We start from the raw sequence: 19,055 nt of genomic DNA, 5'->3' as shown, positions 1-19,055 counted from the left end.
CATTTTATTTAGGAAGCGCAGAGTTACATGTATGAACGAAGGAGAAAAGTGTAGAAAAGAACGAAAGTAGGTTACCATACTATTCTGTGCTCAAAATTGGTCTGAAATTCTACTTAATTTTCACATTTTGTTTTTCATTTAATTTATTGTCCAAAGTTACCTAGCGTAATGTCTCTCGTTTTTAGTAATTGAATAACAAATTCCAAAATTTATGTAAAAATTGCAAAATGTTTTTTCTTATTATATAAATCGCTTAAAGAATACCTATTATCATAAGAATTCTTGGTATAATTTAATTTCTCTTTACGCATATTAATTGTATAATACATTAAAAGCAACTATTTGTTTTACGCATAAACTTTTCACAAATATTATTTTGTATTTTAATTTATACTAAAAAAACATTTAATTTAAACTGAAATGAGAAATTTCTTCCTTTTATTTAATATTATTATTTTTTTCTCTTGTGTAATTCCTGATTAAGTTTTTTTTTTAATTGTGTTGTTTCACTTAACGGTAAATTATTATTTTTTTTATCATTTTTTGTCAGGATGGTGAGTGTTTGCGCTAACGAAAGACTGTTTTTATTATTATTTTAAATAAATAAAATTAATTAAAATTGGAATATTTTTTTGTAAATTATCTATTTGCTATAACGATGGAATTAAAATAAAGAAGAGGAAAATACAGACAAATAACCAAAATGCATTTCATTTATTAGAACCCCTTTCACAGATGGCGAGCGCTTAAATGTGATCGGACCCGGACTGGCACTATGGGCGATTCCTGAAGAGCTTTTTGATATATTTTTTTTTTGTATAAACGAAAAGCATTTTACAAATTTTCTTCAATCAACGCCACAAGGGCTTTTAAGTAGCTATTGATCTTAAAATTCAGCAGTATCGTTTCAACTAGATGTTTTAAATTTTTTTTAAGAGCAAGAAAAACATGGACTGGTACACAAAAAACGTTTCTTGCTTTCGTCTTAATTTAGAAGTACATACAGGGTCGGGCTGGCTACCTGACGGCCGATAATGTGATTACAAATGACCAATATCCCACTAAAGGGGATTATATAGTTTGTTTCATGTTGCAGTTACTTTACACCAGGCGAATGGTGAGAAAGCGAGAAAGGTAAACAATCGAAATCATCAGCTGGTAAGTAATTTAAGTATTTTGTTGAAGGTCAGTTCAACGTATAATCAACAGGAAAAATGTAAAAGACAATTATAAACATAAATTTAACGTAAAAATATGAATAGCCAAGGTTGCGATCTTCCAGAATTTTTTCGTTTCAATTTTCGGACCAATAGTGATAAAATCTTTGATTTGAAATTAAAACGTTCCATTTTGTATTGTTGAGTTTACCGACGATTTTTTTTTTTTTTCAATTTTTGTACGATCTGAAAGTTTATTAAAATTTTTAGATTGAAGCCCCTCTCCAAAATATAAATTCAGAAAATGGGCCAACAAAACTTCTATTCAAATGTTTCATTAAAGGATAACGATGTTAAATTCACTACAAAACTCGGATCGCCTCAGATCAACAAACTTCAGAGGAAAACTCCACTTGTCAACTTTTTATCCCTTGTCATGTAAATAACTTGTGCTTCAATGTGCTGCAAACATTTAGATCAAAAGAAGTAATAAACTCGATCATTATACTAATAAAGCCTGCTGTCTGTGAAAGGTTAATTCTTTAGGCGGTAAAAACAAAAAAACATATTTCGAACTTCAAGTTATATAACTTTACAATGACTAGAAGGGCGTTATTCTCTTCGCATTTTTGGAGCGCATCACATAACAACCATAACAAACAGTTTACACAGTCCCAGCAACTCGATTGATTCCTTACCATATTTGTTTTTCAAAGTCCAACATGAATCTATTATGCATTCTGCGCCATTCTCATCAAAATTACGTGGGTGTTACCCGTAAAAGCCACCCGGACTGCATTTTTTTTACATCAAATAAAACCTGTAGGTAAATATAAATGCTAAAAGAAATGTTTTATTAATGAAATAAATTGCATATAAGTTTGCTGTAATTGAAGACGAATTATTATGCAATGACATGACAATGATAGAGCTATTCCAGTCGTTATTCGTCACAGTTTATGAATGTAAAGTGACTTGCCTTTATAGCAACAGCCAATGCGCGGAAAGTGCATATTCTACTTCACCTACGATCCACACAAGACTACCCATACCGTTTTGGACGAGACATTAAGTGAGAAATCAAAAAATCAGTCTCTTTTACCACCATGAAAAGGACTCGAAATTATTTTTGTTAAATATGTCTTAGTCGGCAAGTTAATGTTGCCGGCCATTTACGTTGATAATTCAATAAGCAGAAAATGGTTATAATATACGTTCAAGGTACCCATAATATGACAAGAATTCTTTAAGTTGTTTTCAATACTTCGTCTCTACAATAAATTAGGGCTCTTTATGACCTCATCGAATTGATATTTTATGCGTGTAGTCTCGCACAAAACGTTTTATAGTTGGATTATGTTGGTTTAAGGAAAGATTTTTTTTTACCGAAACTATCATCTTCTTCTTTTGACTTTTTTTTTGTGTTATTCCAACAAAAATCAATTAACCAATGTGTTAGGTAGAATATGTGTGTTGCGTGAATAGAACTCAGGTATTGGTACAAGTTTTGCGAAATTGTTGGTATGTTCGTGAATCGTATAATTTACTAGAAATTGACAAAGGGAAGCCGATAGGTTTTTTTCTTTTAAAATTCTTTGATTTATAAGTCAATCGACCAGTGTGAGGATTGTGGGAAACTTCAATTACATATCATTCATCGTAAAAAAAAACTTCAGTCTTTGTCGGTAAGGCATCAGAGTTTGTAGCTGAGATTGTTAAATGCTAAATCGGATGTTACAAATTAATATTGTTCGTTTCCTCTTTATTTGAATACGTGTAAAGTATGGAAACGTTATTCGCGTCTTACCATTCAAACGCATACAGCATCAGCAACATATTCTAAATGAACTGCACTCTGATTTTGCTACCTATTGACAACATTAAATTACTGCGGATATTGGATATTGAAATGTCTATTAAGCAAAATCTGTAAAGGAATTATGGAGCAATTACCATTCGTTTCTACCTATTGCATGGCACTTCTTACGGTGTATAATTTCTAAGATTAAAATTGTCTTCTTCATCATTTGCAATAACTTTCAATGTCTGGGGTCTTATCTCGCGTTCGATGTTGTTATTACTTTTTCAAATATTTAGACATTACAGGCGACTACCAACGGAGCTGATACAAGTTGGTAATTGAAGATAATTATCTCAATCATGGAAATAATCCAAACGAAACGACTACAGGTAGACTCTTTCAGAAGAAACGTTGGAAATTCCAAAAAATGATTTCAACGTTAACATGAATGCATGCGCTATTAACTTGCATATTATTTACTCTTATTTAAGAGCTTTTTAAATATTTATGATATAATTTAGTCGATGATTAGAACTGCTAAGAATGCGATATAAAACACAGCCACGATATACATTGTTCAGCACATTGCCGTGGAATGGACTATAAATTGTGGCACAGACTTTAATTCTCTTTTCAATTTTGAATTTGATTTTACTTTCACCGTTAAGTGAAAATTCCACGTCAATTTTAATTCGAAAAATTGATTGTAAAGAGTTGAACAACAGAAAATTAAAATTAAAATAAAAAAGGAGAAAATAAAGGTTAAGCAAATTGGCGAGTCGAGCCTTTCTTCCTTTGTTAATTCGTTTTTTTTTTTAGAAAAAATTTACTTGACTTATTTCCTACTGTAAGCATTCCATCTTTTGGCTTCAACTAAAAATGCAGACGCAAATTTATCGTTTGGCATACTGAAAATTCCGCCAAAACAACACTATTATGTTAATTTAATACGTTTTAAATTGAAGCCTTGACTTATAAGTAATATTGAATAACCAACCAGTATGGTTGGTCGTATATCTTATATTTCCATCGAACAAACAGAAAATATAATTTCACGGCAACACAAATTTTTAAAACAATTTGATTTATCGCATCTTTTTTTACTGGATTCTTTTTTTGCCGGCTCACCAATTGCCCAACCGAACCAGAGACTGGAATAAAGAAAAAAACAAACAAATTTGTTGTTTCGTTTGCTTTCAATGCGTCTGCCTTGTGTATATTATCTTATTTACCTGGAAGAGAGCAGAATGTATATTCAAAAACACATTGGAGTTTTCTTGTGTACGAAACGATTACATTGAATGTAACAATTCACCTTCGAACGAAGTAAAAAAAAAACCAACAACAACAACAACAAAAATAAAGTTTAAAAAAAATCCAAATCAAACCGTTCATTTTCCTAAATATCTCAATTATTTCTTGAGAAAGTTTTATTCTCCTCTCCAGATCGGGGCTCTATGTAAATGTCATATAATGTAATGTCTATATACCGCATGCGCGGTAGCCTTAAGCGCACTGGATGGCGGCTGACATCAAAGGCGAAATTATTACAAAATGACCTAGCATGACTAAATACAACGTTGTTTCCTCTCTTCATGTATAAATATAATAAATGTTACAGCTACACATCTTCATAGGTCCGAAGCGTATTGAACGTTTATTTATAATTTTTTTTTTTTGTGAAATGTTTTTAGGTATAAGAATAGATAAAAGGTAGATATTATAACATATATATTCCGGAGTGGAGAACGTAAACTGATATTATACACCAAAAGTAATATCATTATTTGATATGGTGTTCCGACTTATAGAGTTTAAGTAACGAAATTAAATTGTTCTGCTGCAGGTTTAGTTCTTTTTTTTGGGTGTCTTAAAAAAGAGATTTATTGAAATAAATACCGAGAAGACGATTACACTGAAAGTCATTGTTGTATGTTAACTTTAAAATGAATTAATTTCAGGAATAAAAGATTCAATGACGAAAAAAAAAATTAAAGAAAAACAATGTTGTGTATTTGTTGTGTCTGCTAGTGCTGTTTTCGAATTTTCGAGTTATCTTTGGACATTCTCTTTCCTTTATTCGTTCTACCAGTCGCACTCGAAATGTTAGGCTATATAACTCCACCAGCCAGCATCACATAAGAAATAATCGAAATAAAAACCACGTAAAAACATGTAATGAAATAATAACAAAAGTCGTAAATTGCTATATAAAATTATAACAGGAAGCAGGATGCATTCTCCCCGGTCTTAAAGCAGCTGAATTAAGATATTATTGTCAATGAATGTAAAAAAAAAGATCGTTTAGCAAGTGTGAGTGATATCGTTGTGTGGTTCGTTTGTTCAGCCAATTCTGTGAAATTAAATGATCAGATCAATTACTTTTATATCACAAAAAATTTACATTTAGGTAAAGACATAATAACCAATACGAAATCATTTGCATCGATTGTCTGTGATGGTTCATTTAAAATTTGATTTTCGCTTTATGGCTTATGGCTAAACGGTCATCGGATGCCTAATCATAATATTTATGTTCTATTGATTTTCTCACTTGTTTTTTTAATTTATTCCACAAGAATTTCGTTGGGGCAGAATTGATGCGCCGGGTTTACTTACTTGCCGTTACACTTCGCACTTTAAGTAGGGATGGGAGACGTTCAAAATTATCGATAATATCAATCGAAAGAAATTATCGATAATCGATTAATCATATCGTTATCGATAATTTAATCGATAAAAAAAGTCGATAATTATCGATAATCATTATAATTATCGCACATGCCTAATGACGAGGATATTTAACCGGTTTTTGGTGCTACTGAAGATTGATTGTTTGGATGTATGAACCCGGCATTCGTTCCGTTGTGCTTCCCGCTCGCACGACTTGCCCTGTCTAAGCATATTGCAGTATGCGGTTTGAATTATATCACGATAGAGTAAACCAGAAGACGAAAATACATTCAAAGTAGGGACGTAAATCTTGTTTTAATCGTTTACGAATTCGTTTCATGCATTTGTGTTAGTAAGCGTTGTGCACCAAATTTAGGTCCTTCGTCAAAATAAACTGATCTTGCCTGGGTTACGTTAATCTGTCGTGATTATAATATTGTTCAAATGTTTACTTTTATAATTTAAGCTTAATATAAATAGCAGTCGATGAATTAATAAATAAATAAATTGTGTATTGAAACTTGTCAGTGTGTCACACAGCTGTAACACCCTGGAAAAAAAACCTATTTCATTCAAAATAGTACTCTGTTTGGCAGTTGTCGAATATGATCACCTTTGCTTGAAGTTGGTTGAACAAATGAAATTCTAGATTTTCATTTTTATTTGTTAAACAAACTTTTCGGGTAATAATTTACAAACCATCATAACAATTCCGAAATCAGAAAACATGTCGAATTTCACTTTTCTATCCTTGCACAGTAATTAAACCCAAACATAGCTAACGCCGACCCGTACGAAACACCTATTCGTATCAAAAGCCTTTAATGTGAAACTCTTCATTTCTCTTACTTCATTTTCTTCTCTGCTGAAAAACTATTCTTCCTTTTAAATCACTTACATTATCCACTCTTTGCCTTGTTATCATATACAATTAAATTGCCGGAGGCAATATAGACAGCCCCGTACGAAGTCAAATTTCATAAATTCCTATTTAAACAGCTATATACCGCTATATTTACCTATATTTCACTGTAAATAAACATTTCACAGAGGAATATGCTATTATATAGCTCTATATGCCTGTATATAGCTCAATATAGCTGTATATAGGTATATATAGATGTCCATATATGGAATCCCTGAAACCCCTTACACTTAACACATTATTTCCATGTTAACAGAAACTCTCTTAGTACCATTTTCCCCAAGATACTTCAATTTTACTAAAATCCAATATGGCCGCCGGCAGCCATTTTGTTAGGAGACCGGAAATAGTACCGACGCTTTACATTCGTTAATACCTTTCAAACAAAAAAAAAATCATGAAATTCGGTCAAAATTTACTCGAGATATTGACAAAATACTCCACGTTCACTGTACGGCCGAGTAGCCAGATAAGAGCTCACTCCAAGAGACCTAGCTCACGCTCCGGAGAACATAATTTCATAAACTTTTTTTTCCCTGATTGGTACGGTCAATACCTATCTAATAAAGCTAAAACGAACGAAATATGTTCAAATTTGGCCGAACTACAAGCAAAAACCCTGTGCCTGTTTCACACCAAGGGGTCTAACTCACAAGTCGGTCATCCGATTTCCATAAACTTTTTTTTTGTCGATCGGTATTGTAAATATCTTTCATTCGATGTATCATTTACGAGTATAGCGTTTAAATGTCCGGAGATATCTTCGAAAAACCGTAAAGCACTTATTGGGCCCCAGCTCAGGAGGGGTCGATCCAAAATCACTCATCTTCGAACTTAGCCTGTCTTTTGACATTACCAAACGGGGAAAAAAAAGAATTTTCAAAATCGGATGCGTTTTACTCAAGTTATCGTGCAGACAGACAGACGGACGGACGGACAGACGGACATTTTTTTCTTGCTGATTTGGCATCTCTGGACAACCACAATAGGTTTCCCCTTACTCAGGGAGTCCAATTCGACGTGTTACAAACGTATGCGTAAACCTATAAGACCCCAGTACTTCGTACGGGTCTAAAAAGTTCTGCAAATAGCTGGCAGTCTGATGATGTTAAATAAAACAAATTAATTGATTGACCCAACCGATGAAACTTAAATATATCTTTGGTTCTTAGAATTGGTATTTGCAAATTTTATTTATCAGGACAGTTTAGAGCAGATCATAATATGGTTACCATTAAGGATGGTCTCTCGAGGAGCCCGACTGCTGAGTAACAGTTAGGAGGAGCGCATGATTATTTTTTCTTTATTCTCATCCGTTATTTGACGCGTGAGTTGTTTTGTCCATTTAGGTCGTGGAGCATTCAGACAGGTAGACATTTTTGTATCGCTTGATGCATAAAAATGTTTTTGGCGAGTGAAAATGTTTTTAGACCCGTACGAAGTACTGGGGTCTTATAGGTTTACGCATACGTTTGTAACACGTCGAATTGGACTCCCTGAGTAAGGGGAAACCTATTGTGGTTGTCCAGAGATGCCAAATCAGCAAGAAAAAAAATGTCCGTCTGTCCGTCCGTCCGTCCGTCCGTCTGTCTGTCTGCACGATAACTTGAGTAAAACGCATCCGATTTTGAAAATTCTTTTTTTCCCCGTTTGGTAATGTCAAAAGACAGGCTAAGTTCGAAGATGAGTGATTTTGGATCGACCCCTCCTGAGCAGGGGCCCAATAAGTGCTTTACGGTTTTTCGAAGATATCTCCGGACATTTAAACGCTATACTCGTAAATGATACATCGAATGAAAGATATTTACAATACCGATCGACAAAAAAAAAGTTTATGGAAATCGGATGACCGACTTGTGAGTTAGACCCCTTGGTGTGAAACAGGCACAGGGCGGCAAGCAGTTTTTGCTTGTAGGTCGGCCAAATTTGAACATATTTCGTTCGTTTTAGCTTTATTAGATAGGTATTGACCGTACCAATCAGGGAAAAAAATGAAATTATGTTCTCCGGAGCGTGAGCTAGGTCTCTTGGAGTGAGCTCTTATCTGGCTACTCGGCCGTACAGTGAACGTGGAGTATTTTGTCAATATCTCGAGTAAATTTTGACCGAATTTCATGATTTTTTTTTGTTTGAAAGGTATTAACGAATGTAAAGCGTCGGTACTATTTTCGGTTTCCTAACAAAATGGCTGCCGGCGGCCATATTGGATTTTAGTAAAATTGAAGTATCTTGGGGAAAATGGTACTAAGAGAGTTTCTGTTAATATGGAAATAATGTGTTAAGTGTGAGGGGTTTCAGGGATTCCATATATGGACATCTATATATACCTATATACAGCTATATTGAGCTATATACAGGCATATAGAGCTATATATGGCAGCCGGCAGCCATTTTGTTAGGAGACCGGAAATAGTACCGACGCTTTACATTCGTTAATACCTTTCAAACAAAAAAAAATTCATGAAATTCGGTCAAAATTTACTCGAGATATTGTCAAAATACTCCACGTTCACTGTACTTCCGAGTAGCCAGATAAGAGCTCACTCCAAGAGACCTAGCTCACGCTCCGGAGAACATAATTTCATAAAAAATTTTTTCCCTGATTGGTACGGTCAATACCTATCTAATAAAGCTAAAACAGACGAAATATGTTCAAATGTGGCCGACCTACAAGCAAAAACTGCTTGCCGCCCTGTGCCTGTTCCACACCAAGGGGTCTAACTCACGAGTCGGTCATCCGATTTCCATATACTTTTTTTTTGTCGATCGGTATTGTAAATACCTTTTATTTGACGTATCACTTACAAGTTTAACGTTTAAATGTCCGGAGATATCTTCGAAAAACCGTAAAGCACTTATTGGGCCACAGCTCGGGAGGGGTCAATCCAAAATCACTCATCTTCGAACTTAGCCTGTCTTTTGACATTACCAAACGGGAAAAAAAAGAATTTTCAAAATCGGATGCGTTTTACTCAAGTTATCGTGCAGACAGACAGACGGACAGACGGACGTTTTTTTTTTCGCGGATTTGGCATCTCTAGACAACCACAATAGGTTTCCCCTTACTCAGGGAGTCCAATTCGACGTGTTACAAACGTATGCGTAAACCTATAAGACCCCAGTACTTCGTACGGGTCTAAAAATTTAGTGATAATTGTCCATTTTTTGGTGTACCAATTCCAAAAATTTTGGTGCCAAATATGAAAATGTAATCAGTATTGTATGGATGTATGTACCATAGCACTGCTTAGAGCATTAGCACAGAATCATATTTTGAGGCTTTTAACTCATGCAACGAAAACAAGTCATCTATCTTTAAAAAAAAAAACATAGAGCCACTGTGATTTAATTAGTCTCATTATATATTTTCAACGTTATTGCTAGAAGCAGTGCTATGCCACCAGTCAAAATTTTCAATAAACCTGACTGCATAGCCACTCCAACAACGATGAGACATATTTGCAGAGTGATTTAATAGCATTTACATGCTACATGCGTCGAAAACCGTACTTTTCATGTTTCAAGCACTTCTTTCGAAGCCCTCAGCATGTAAAATCCATTACATAACTCGAGATAAAAATGAAAAGTCTCGTTTTCGTGTGTTTATTGACCTCGGCTTCGCCTCGGATCAACAAAATTCACACGAAAACTCTACTTTTCATCCCTAATTATGTAAAATACTATTAAATCAATTGATTAAGAGTTCTAATTTTATCAGAAAATGATTTAATTGATGTGTCACCAAGAATCAAAACAATAAATCTCAAAAACATAATTTATTAATATGTCTTTGACAACGATGACAAAAAATAAGCAATGATTGGATGCGCATTGGTTTCTTATATAGCACTATTTGTGTTTGGACTAAGGAAGTAGCAGATTTTGTAAACATCAGGAGGAAAAACATAAGTGTTATTATAACTGTTATATGGTAGTATACAAAACTTAATACTTTGACGCCACGTTCTTTACAATTAAAACTTGAAAATTTGAAATAGGAAACTGTTCTCACTAGTAATTATAGTCTGCTCCTAAGATTCAAATACTGTAATAACTCTGTTACTTCTTTCGTTTAAAGTATCACGTAAAGTGGTAAAATCTTGTACTTCTTTAGTTTCACTATACGTTTTGCTATATAAGAGACCACCAGAGTTAACTTCTTATTATTATCGTCGTTGTCGATAACAGATGCTTTAATTTTAGAAAGAACGTACTTTCTCAAGGTCAGCTGGCATCTTGCATGTCAATATTATAAATAAGAATGATACATTCGTGAGGTTCAAACAGAAGCATCGAGCACATCAAATTATGGAAACCATAATCACAACAAACTGCTCTTCTCAGTAAACAAAATGTATAACAATGATTCAGTTATTGCAAATCATTGAAGGTTCGTCGCTCCAAGCATTACTTGGCATTTAACTCTTTCGTATTTTTGTCAGTCCATGGTCCATAAAATTAATGACTTTTGACCGTATGAAATTTACCTAATCACAATTTATTATTAATCAAAAACACCTTTTGGGTTCAAAGCTCACCTCAAAAAAAAAAAAGTTTCTGTATTGAAATCATCAATTTCCACTCTCTCCCCCTGATGGAGTGTCATTAAACTGGATATACAAAATGCAATCAGATATTTTATTCAAAAAATATCAAAAGTGACGTCTACGAAACATTAATCTTATAGCTCAATTGTAAAAACCTCCATCATCTTACATACCAGTTAACCAATAATGATTACCTTTTCTTGCATGACTTAATTGATCTTTTTTTTATAACAATTTAGTCTATTTTTCAACGCTTCAAGTCATTTAAAATCTATAAGTGATGTTGGTGGTCTTCAAGAGAGGATAAAAAAAAAATCGTTGTACCTACAACCAATCAAATAAAAAAAAACGAAATACAACAGACTTATAACCGTCTCGCTTAAGCCAGTTTTCAATATACCTCCACAAATACAGTCCACACGCAGTTGACTGTATCATTAAAATGATAAATCAAACAACCGATATTTTGATTTTGACCACGGATTTTTTTTCTTTCTGTTCTACCTCCCATACTTTTTTCTTTTTTCCTTTTTTTTCTTGAAATTTTATTTCTTGAATTAAATCCATATAAAAATCATTCAAATTATTATTCAATTAGTTGAACCTCTTTTTTTTAAACAAATATGTTTTTGTGTATCGAATCGAATTTAATATCATCGACGAGCACAAAAATAATAATAAAATCTAGGGTTGCCATTCGTCCTCTTTTTAGAGGACATGTCCTCTTTTTTCGTCTAATTCTTCTTTTTTGTAAAAATTCTAAGAACATCACTTTTTTCACACAACGTCCTCTTTTTTCTAAAATATTGTTAAATTTTAGCAAAATTAACAGATGTGGTCAAATTTTACGGAAAAAAATTCGCTGCGCAGCTATTTCTAAAGCTACATAGTTTCTACAGCATTCGAATGATATAGTTCGAAAGTTCGATAGTAGAAAAATTCGACTCCATATTTAGGAATTAAGGAAGCTTTAGCATTATGATTGGGAATTTTTATGTTTTTATATGCATAAAATAAGGAGTATTAAAAAACGAAATTAAGTTGAAATCGAGTCATATTCTAGCAGCAATTTAAAAATGCAACTAAATTGGTGTGAAATAGGCAGATTGTAGGAAATTCGTGAGAAACGGAAAGGTTTTAGAAACAGTCAGATTTCAGAAAATGTGCCTGAACAGGCCTAGATTTGTAAATTATTAAGAAACACGTTTCTTATTTTTTAGATTTTCACTTCGAAACAAAAATGGAGTATCGACAAAAACTTATGAATTTCTTCTGAGATAAGTGCATGTTTGTAGCTTACAGTTCAAGAACTCCAAGTAAAGTTAGCAAAAAAAGTAAAAGAATCACTTTTCTGGAAAATAAGGAAGAATATGAAGGTTTTTATAAAAAAAAGGAAAAAAAGGTCATGTTTACAAATGGTAGGTACTGAAACCTCGGATTCGCCTCAAACCAAATGAAATTTTAATTTTAACTTTTCTCACTAATTATTTGAATATCTATTGGTCCACATAGAATAATAAAAGAGCTAAGACTCTATATTTGTCCTCTTTTCGTCCTCTTTTTCGAATTAAAAGGCGTCCTCTTTTTGTCCTCTTTTTTCGTACAAAATGTCCTCTTTTCGAATTTTCAAAAATGGCAACCCTATAAAATCCCAACATATTTCCGCAGAACACCTTCAAACAGAGAATTTATTAGCTAAAAAAATATTTAATGTTTTCTGATTCACCGTAAATGTGTACAATTTTTCGTTTTCTTCGTCTTGTCTCTTGCTATCTCTCTCTCTCTCTTTCTCTCCGTCTTTCTCAAATCATAATTATTATGATAATATAATAAAATTGAAAATTGTGCAGTAAACTTAAACGAATCTACAATATAACCATAAAATCATAAATTACAACGTCAAAATGTTTTATTTTTTCTTTCTTATAATCTTCTCGGAATTGAATCTTTGAATTTCAAATTTTTCTGACTTTGTTGGAAAAATATAATATTTATGCCAGAGAGAAAAGATTGGGTGTTGGGTCATTCCGTTTTTACTACGATACGAGTGGTGCCATAAAATGGGTAATATAACTTTTTTCTACTTCGTATAATTGACCACATACATCGATGTATCCTATCCTACACTCACGAATGGATGTTTTTTTTTACGTTTGCGAGAAACTTCGCATTAACACGTTAAATGAGTTATTCTAAATTTTGTTGTGATTAATAGAGTCAAAAGTTTTATTATTTTCGAGAAAACATTTCCTTACAGTATTAGTAAAAAAAACGAAATTCAGAAGAAATGAAAAACGTAAATTTTTATTTTAGAAATTTTCAGAAAGGTGAGTTCTAAATTTACACAGCAGCAAACAGTTGTTTTTTAGAGAGGCCAGAAGTTGGAATAAAATCGATTGCTAAGCTACGAAACAGCGTTTCTTTAAACAAAAACAAATCATTCATAGGCATGATGCGACTATCATATAAATTGAAACAATTGCTGATTAACTTTTTTAAATTGCAAACAAGACTTTTTTTGCATGTCGTAATGGACCATCTAGACTCGGCGCAGAGTGAAAACTGTAAAAGCATCTGCAGATTTTTTTTGGTTGGATCTATAATCCAGCTACCTCATTGAGCTCGAAATTTTTTAAAAAAGCTTATAATGCTCAGAAGGTGAATCGCGGAAGGTCGGAATCCGGAATCATTTAATAAAAAAGTTGAAATCGAATCAGTAAATCTGTTACTTCTTTTGTTGAAGTATCGCCTAATGTTCAGTATAAATGTGAAATTCGACATGTTTTATATTTTGGTAGTTGTTGTGGTTTGTAAATTATTCCACTTAAAATTTGTATAACAAATGAAAATCTAGAATTTTTGACCCGTACGAAGTATTGGGGTCTTATAGGTTTACGCATACGTTTGTAACACGTCGAATTGGACTCTCTAAGTAAGGGGTTCTCTAACTTGAGTAAAATGCATCCGATTTTGAAAATTCTTTTTTTCCCCGTTTGTAAATGTCAAAAGACAGGCTAACGCTAAGTTCGAAGATGAGTAGGCCGAAAGAGTTACGTATTAAGTTTTGTATGCTTGCTAAGAGGACCGCAAGTAAAGAAATGTCAATTCAAGGGGCGAAAGCGAAAGCTTTCGCCCCGCGAATTGACAGCTATTTTGACCCCTTGGTGTGACCCCTTGGTACAGGGCGCCAAGCAGTTTTTGCTTGTAGGGCACCCAAATTTTCGCTTTATTAGATAGGTATTGGCTGTACCAATCAAGTAAAAAAAAGGTTCACCGGAGCGTGAGCTAGGTCACTTGGAGTGAGCTCTTATCTGGCTACTCGGCCGTACAGTAAACATTGAGTATTTTGTTAATATCTCGAGCAAATTTTGACCGAAGGTCATGAATTTTTTTTTGTTCGAAAGGTATTAACGAATGTAAAGCGTCAGTGCTATTTCCGGTCTTCAAACAAAATGGCTGCCGGCGGCCATATTGGATTTTAGTAAAATTGAAATATCTCGGGAAAAATGGTACTTAGAGAGTTTCTGTAACATAGAAGGAATTGGTTATGTGTAGGGTGTTTCAGACATTCCATATATGAACATCTATATATAACTATATACAGCTATATACAGGCATATAGAGCTATATAATAGCATATTCATCTGTGAAATGTTTATTCATAGGTAATTATGGCGCCATAATAGCTGTTTAAATAGGAATGTATAAAATTTTACTTCGTAAGGGGCTGTCGATATTGCCTAGGGCAATTTATTTGTTTGACCATTTGTATGACAAGGCAAAGAATGGATAATGTAAGTGATTTTAAAGTTTTTCAGCAGAGAAGAGTATCAAGTAAAAGATATAAAGAGTTTCACACTAAAGGCTTTTCATACGAATAGGCGTTTCGTACGGGTCGGCGTTAGCTATGTTTATTTTAGTATCTCATTATTGTTACGAGCGTGTATACAAAAGAAAATTCAGAAAATTAAAATCTAGATTTTCATTTGTTTAACATACAAGTTATTACAAACCACAACAACTCTCAAATTAGCATTTAGACTTTTACTTTTCTCTACTTGTAGATTTTTTATTAATCTAAATTGTTGTATAAATCAATATTAGCTAGAAATCTTTACTTCACGCCGTTGACGATAACATCTATGAGAATAGAATTACGTTTGTTCCAATATTATTAAAAAGATAAAATCATTTCACATTCAGCAAAGGCTCTCTACCTCGCCTTCGGCTCGCTCCACAAACCTCACACTTGCCTAAACAAATATTTACAAACAGTGACGTAACACACTATTACCTCACTAGTAAAGTAAATGAAGTTACGTCGTTACGTTTTAGTAATACATGTGGAATGAATAGCGTCGATATGATTGTAATTGTTACTTCTTATAATTCCGAGACTGTAAGAAATGATTTTATTTAAGTCCTTGACAGAAAATAGTATTTTCGCTCGAAGCAGGAGATGCAGTAAATTCTCAGAAACTATTTTAGCCTCAAATAAGGAAATCATGTGAGAATTTAAAAACTAAATTTTTAATTCTTCATTGTGCAAATGTACAGTCTGCGATTCGGTAAAGAAATATTGCCGTGTCTGTTGTGAAGATAAATTTAAGTCTCAAATTAATTCGATTAATTTTAAAACGACTTTCAGCCTTTGTCCAAATTGAAATTCGTTTTCGATAAGGTCACCTTTCAAATGCCCCATTAGTAAAGATAGCGTGGCAAATTGAATGAAATCAATTGAAAGATTAACTTTCAAACAAATTCTTGAAAATTTATAGTAAAGAAACTTTAAATCGTTGGTATATGCGGGATATGGGGGATCGACTGAAAAACGTTCCAATAAAAAATCTTGCACGGGCTCGTAACAAACACTACTATTATCCTTCCACTAAAAACACTTTCAAATTATTTCTGATTTTAAGTAGTTTAAAAACTGAGTTTGATTGCTGTGTAATTGGTGAGGAGACAAAGAACGAGGATATAAATGGGACGGCAAAGGACATTATATTGGAAGTAATTATTTTACGCCTTTTCCTCAAAGCATTCGTGATGCAATCGAATCTGGAGATCCTCGAATCGACAAAATCCACTGTTGCAATTCCTTTTGATTGATAGTTTTTCTTAATACTACTGTGTTGGAAGTTGGAACTATTGACTTATGTTCCGCTTGCTCGTCGCACTATAAAATTTTCCATTATCTCATCTGTGCTTATCACGGTGTGTAAAAAAACACTGTATTTAGGGAAAAGGCAAGACCAACCACAGCGTGAGCTGCATAAGTTTTAAAAACTTTCTCCATACATTTTGGTCGTACTTTCTGTAATGGTTCGTAATACAAAACCAATAACCCAGACACTACCAAAATATTTTTGGGCTTTTAACATTTCACAGGCGGTCGACAGTTCAATACAAATTCTTGTACTTCATTAGTTTTTACATCATATTTTGCTATATAAGACGGTACTAACCAGTGTTCATCGCTAATTTTTGTTCTTGCTGTCGTCAACAGATGAAATGGTCATATAATTGAATTTCTCTTTCATCGTCAATGCCGATATGAGATGACACAGCTTTGGTACACTACTTTACACGAACGTTATCTTATAATAAAGCTTCAATTCTTAAACATATCAATTTACTTACAGCATTAGTTATGTTAAGAAATAAACCCTAAGATCATTTATTTGTTCAAATTGCTGTACCAATGGTAATTGTCCCGTTGAAAATGGCAATGATTTACTAGAGAACTAATACATAGCTTATTGTCTGAATCTAGACAATATATCTGATTGATTTGTTGAATTGAAAATAGACGAAATTGTGTGTCACTATTAAAGATGCTACAAGTGAAAGTAAAATGTTGGATGATTTTTTGGGAATCTTTATGTCAATCAACAATTGATGCCTTGCTATGTGGTCTTCTTAATGAAAAGCTTCGTTAGTGGTCGTCAAAAATCTATTTTTTCTCTCTCTTTAAATGAAACATAAATTAGTGCCGCTAAATAAGCCCCTTTACAACGTTATACCGAGCAAATGTTCTCCCATTAATTAAATTTACATACAAATCTGCAAATAACAATCCATGTCCACATATACACACAATGTTTAATAATAATAAAAAACGTTATTTTACATCGAGAAAAACAATTTATAAAGAAGCATTTTAAAACGAATGCCAGAATAAACAGCAAATTACGCAAAATCCAATAAACATTAAAAAACAAACATAAAATATTTGAAAAACAAATATACACAAAACGAACCTCTTTTGAGCAAATAAAATTATTCTGTGTGATGCACTCCCCTAAAACGTAACTGGTTACAAGGGGGAGCATATCTGTGTAAAATTTGAAGTAAACAATAATATAGCCAAATGCGAAACGAAACGAGAGAAGGAAAAAAAAACATCTAAACAATAAAACGTTTTACGACTAAAGCGAAATTCATCACTAAAGTCCAACAATTCAGCAGCAGCAGAAAGGCAAAAATATATGGCAAACATACAACCAAAAATTTCCAACAACAACAACAACAACAATAAAAATAATATATGAAAAATGTATAAGGAAAAAAAGACACCGAAGAAGAAAAGAGGCAGCAAAGTAGGGACCAGCCAGAGGACCACACACATCGAATAAATAAGACCACCCAATAAGTAAATCGAAGACCACACACAGTCAGCTAACGCACATTATCCGAACATATGTATCTGTGCTAAGGCCAGTCAGATATTTTAGTATGCACATGCCACACACATATCCATCTCCTCTGAATAAACTAAACCATAGCAATAAATATAGGCACTCGCACGTAAATATAAGTCATATAAGTAATCGCACATAGATATTTATATATACAAAACAGAAAGAAAACAACAACCATAAACATTTTAATAATAGAACATTTCAAAAAAAATCGCTCTAGGGCCCTATTGGATGGTATTATTTGGTATTATGTATATAGATATACTACATGATTACAAAACTAAAAGACGAAAGACATATTAAAACGTAAAACATGAGAAAAATAATTTTATTTATTTAATAAATACGAGAGAATAAAAAAAAATTGCTCACATCACCGTTAATTTCCAATGAAAATTATATGAAAATGCAATTTAATTAATTTATTAACAAAGGACGGACATCGATTTTTAATTGATTGCATTCGCCCATTGGAAACTATATAATTATCCGTATGGTTAGGGATTTTCTTCATATTTTTTTTTATTAGAGAAATTAATCGAAGTCAATTCCATTTTCATTAGTTTCTCGTTCCTCTTGGGAGTATTTTATAATGGTGCTGCCAGTCGTCTAGACATAAATAATCAGTACGTTGTGTGGTATGGAACGAGAATATATACATTTTGGAATATTTTATGGGCTTCCGGCAACACAAATATGGTATTTTCAATGTTTTCGGATTCAATTGTGGTGTTGGTGGCGACATCTTTTGTGAAATTTTCTTTTCTTGTTGAGCTTTTATTTTCAAAAGCACTCAACGTTAAGTGAAACTAAATACCGAAAGTTTGGAGAATTCTCTCAATTTTTTTAGAAATATGAAGTCTACAAATACGACTACCTATCAATCTTGCTAAATGCAGAAAGGGGACATGTACATTGTACATACGATACGATATTATGTAGTTAGAAAAACACTTCGATCTTTTCTGGTTTTAGTTTTGCACAGGTAGGCTTTATATTGGTGGAAAATCAGGGACTTTTTCTGGTAAACAGTTTTTCCATTTTTTACCAATTTTTCATACATTTTCCCGGTTTTCCTAAATTTTTTTTTCTAATATCCGAAAAATGATTAGGAAAATACGGTAAAAAGTAGAATTTTTTTTTGAAAATTTGGAGAGTTGATTCCTTAAAATAGTCGCTAAGAAAATTGTCGTCTATATTAGAAAATGATGGGTTGTTACGGGTTACAATGGCTGCAATAAATTTATA

This window comes from Bradysia coprophila, unplaced genomic scaffold, assembly GCF_014529535.1.
Source record: "Bradysia coprophila strain Holo2 unplaced genomic scaffold, BU_Bcop_v1 contig_145, whole genome shotgun sequence".
Classification (NCBI taxonomy): Eukaryota; Metazoa; Arthropoda; class Insecta; order Diptera; family Sciaridae; genus Bradysia; species Bradysia coprophila.
This window is presented reverse-complemented; position numbering follows the sequence as displayed.